The sequence below is a fragment of the Perca fluviatilis genome, chromosome 18 (genome assembly GCF_010015445.1).
Source record: "Perca fluviatilis chromosome 18, GENO_Pfluv_1.0, whole genome shotgun sequence".
NCBI lineage: Eukaryota > Metazoa > Chordata > Actinopteri > Perciformes > Percidae > Perca > Perca fluviatilis.
Genome location: NC_053129.1, coordinates 21,758,487 through 21,762,260, shown reverse-complemented (window position 1 = coordinate 21,762,260; position 3,774 = coordinate 21,758,487). Strand labels below are relative to the sequence as shown.

Sequence of the window (3,774 nt, the reverse complement as noted above, 5' to 3'; positions counted from 1 at the left end):
CTCTTTCTATTTTTCCCTTTTGCCGTTAATAATCATTTTTATTTTTTGTACTACTGCTGTACTGAAGTTTATGTTGCTAACCGAGTAAACGGATATATTTTTTCTACGAGTGGTTTCGTGGATTTATTGATGTGGATTCGGAGGCAAAGGGAGTGAACAAAGCGTCAAGCTAGGGCTTTACTCTGTGGAAATCTACACTCGCTATGAACTTTCTACTGGCTATACACTTTCTTACTAGCTATAATAATCTCTCTATTCACTAACTCTCCTGACTCTGTTGACTCTCCTACTGCAGCAAACCCAGCCCCGTGTTGCGCTGCTCACGCAGCTTTTGAATTCAACTTCGAAGCAGTCAGGTGGGTGTGTGTGAAACGAAGCTTCGGACGTCACTGGTCACGTGATTATCCCAAAACAAATCAAGCTCCGATACAAAGCTTCATTCCAAATTGGTTCATGTTTTCGATACATGCCTCAAAGCAGGAGGTTCACAGGTAACATCACTACCGGACACCTACCGTATTCAGCCTGTTGATCTGTGTGCTATTGTGTAGTTGACAGATGAAAAAAAAAAAAAATTCTAAATAAATGAGACTTATAGTCCGGTGCGACTTATATATGTTTTTTTCCTCTTCAAGACCCATTTTTTGACTGATGCGACTTATACTCCGGAGCGACTTATAGTCCGGAAAATACGCTAAATGATTACACATTATAGTTCTGTTAATGATCATGGTGCTGCAGGCTCAGAATGGGATTAGTATAGCTTACTTTGTTGCCCGCAGAATTGCACCTAAATGAAATTATAGGTGTAATACAATTCCAGTTTTCACCAGTGATATTATAAGTTAACTGTGATTAAATATGAAATTAATACACTGTGACTCGAGCAGCAATTTTCTCCCACACCAATTCTCTCTCTTTTGCAGCAGCAGCCGCTGTCTTGCTTTTTTTAACGAAATGCATGTTCAAACTCGCTGTTTGTACGCATGAGTATTTACGCCGACCCATTTGTTTGTGGTTGTTACCATGGTGAATCGTAGTATCATGGCTCCATTCATGCTGCCTTTTTATTGTGGTGGTGCACATGCGTGAACATACTCTGAGTTGATTGAACCAACTCATATCAGCTGTTCTGGAACTGAAAACTCAGAGTTTCCCATCTCAGGCTAAATCAACTCAGACATCAGGGTTACACTCAGAGTTTGTTAAACCTCCTTCCTGAAACGGACCCCATAACTCTACGCACAAATCAAAAACACACACACACACACAATGGGCAAAACCCTTCAATTCTACTGCAAAATAAAACTTTACATTCAAAACAATGTTATTTCTTCTCAAATGGTATTTTGTTTTAAAATGACACACACAAACCATCATATGAATAGACATTTATAAGAACCAGTTCAACACTGATGTGCTCAATGTAAAACACTATGATGAATGGAAAACACTTCTCCATTTTTTCGTAATAACTTAGGCCTTTTTTTTGTTCAGTGTTACACTTACCACAGACAGTACATACATAAGTGTGTTGTAAAATATTTGAGAATATTGTCAGAACACACAAATACACGGTAACAAATATATTTTATTTTTCCCACAAAAACAATGTACACAGTATACATCCCAACCACTACAAAGTTGCACATACAGTGGTCTACTTACGAAAAAAAAAAGAATTTACTGTATATAGTTACAGTAAAAAAAAAAAAAAAAAAAAAAACTGTGCTGCATCCTCTCTTCTGTTTCGGTCTGGCCACAGCACCTCATCCACATCACAAGCAATGTTTTCCCCATAGACTTTTAGTGGACAGCGCATCCGGTTTCGCAAAGTGCTGCAAATGCGGAAGTGCCTTAAACCTGCATTCTATCTGAATTCCAGCAGGGGGCGACACGTGCGGTTGCAAAAGGAGGTCGGTTTCTGTAGAAGTCTATGAGAAAGTGACCCACTTCTTACTTGATTAATTACCTCAGTAAACCTCCTCATAATGAGTTTATGGTCTCAATCGCTAGTTTTAAGTTTTCTGCAACACATAATGATGTTAATTTTTTGAATTATGGTCTCTTTGATTTTAAAATCGGCGATAAAGCAGGGGGTGTTTTAGGGCGTGGCTATGTGATTGACAGTTTGCGGCCTGTCAATCATGACAGAGGTTTAGCAAAGCTTATCCAAGGCACGTTAACTTCATTTTGGAGTTTGACCAGCTTTCTTCGTAGTGACTGTGACACTTTGGTCGCCTAATAATGTCTTATTCAGCGTTCGGTTGGACGACAAGACACTCAAAGAAGTCGGCCGTTCAGTTTTTCTGGTAAGTAACGTTACATTTTTTTAAATACTGTTTTTCGTTAGCCAACGTTAGCATCCCAATTAATATCAGTTTGCTAGCTAGATTGCACCTTGCTAACCAAGCTAGCGGGCTAATGTTATGCAGACCGTATAAACGGATTCAAATATATATTTAACGTTACAGTCGTATACAGTAGGTATGCACAACGGTCTCGCCGGCGACCTATTTTTAACCATATGTGGTGTTATTGCTAATCGATGCGCATGCCTCCCTAACCCGCAAGTTAACACTACCATTACATGTAATGGTAGCTAATGTTAGCTTAAAATCAAAGCCTGATATAGCTAATGCTATGGTGCAAAGTCATATTAAACCCTATATTCGCACGGGATTAGAATCATTTTGGGTAGCTAATGTTAGCTTAAAATCAAAGCCTGATATAGCTAATGCTATGGTGCAAAGTCATATTAAACCCTATATTCGCACGGGATTAGAATCATTTTGGGAGTGCGTGTGATTTAGAAATTACCCCCTCACATCTGAGTTTCGTGTGGCGCATTCGCACAGGACAAGCAGAGCCTGCTTTTACTTGAATATACTGAAATATATGTTCCTGCCCAAGAGTTGGGCAACCTAAAATATATATATATATATATATATATATATATGTATATGTATATGTATGTATATGTATATATATATATATATATATATAATGTAAGTTACATTAGTGTTCTATCTTGAAAAATCTTCAGTTCTGCTGCCAAATGTATTGTATAAAGTACCAGTTTCAATATTGGAGCGTCACTATGTAAGTTCATTTCTCAAAAAATTCTAAATACATTATTTCAGACTCTTAATGTACCTAACAAGCATGCTGTTGCAGTAGTTATTAACCACTGTTGTTGATGCTGTTACACTGATGTCTTTCTTCCACTTACTGTGTCTGCTAATCTATTTGAAGACCTTCTGTCAGCACATTAGTCTGTTTTAAGATGAGTCACATACATGTTACAATCTATATTTACAAGTGCTGTTTATTACCAAAATGTACATATCATTAAAAAAGTGTTGCGTACAATACACATTGTCTAAGATAAATTTGACATGTAGGATTATGTTTACTTAATACTGCATGTCCTCAACTGAAGCATAGATTCATGTACAAGCGCATATATTAATATAATTCATTGTGATCTACCATGCCTTAACTACATGTTTGTCTATTACAAACATTTGCCTGTCCTTATCCTTTCTCTTGTGCCCCAGCTACCGTTGGAACCTGACTCCTGGAGTATGGAATCCACCGGAGCAGACAGCCACCACCACTGGACCCCACCACTAGCCGGCCTACTATCTTCCTCTGACGGACCCGCTCCTTCCCAGAAAGCACCGACCCGTTCTCCATCCTGGAAACTTTGACGTGCTTTTCCCCCTTCAGAAACCTGGACTGGATACTTTAAATAAAACCTGTTAATTCACA

The 3,774-nt window shown here is 38.3% G+C and overlaps 1 long non-coding RNA gene across 1 annotated transcript; it reads left to right on the top strand.

Annotated features, from left to right (window-relative positions):
* The first annotated feature begins 2,131 nt into the window (after window positions 1-2,131).
* LOC120546762 lies at window positions 2,132-3,774 on the top strand. Its single transcript, XR_005636934.1, has 2 exons — window positions 2,132-2,312; window positions 3,561-3,774. It is a non-coding gene; the product is annotated as an uncharacterized LOC120546762 (long non-coding RNA).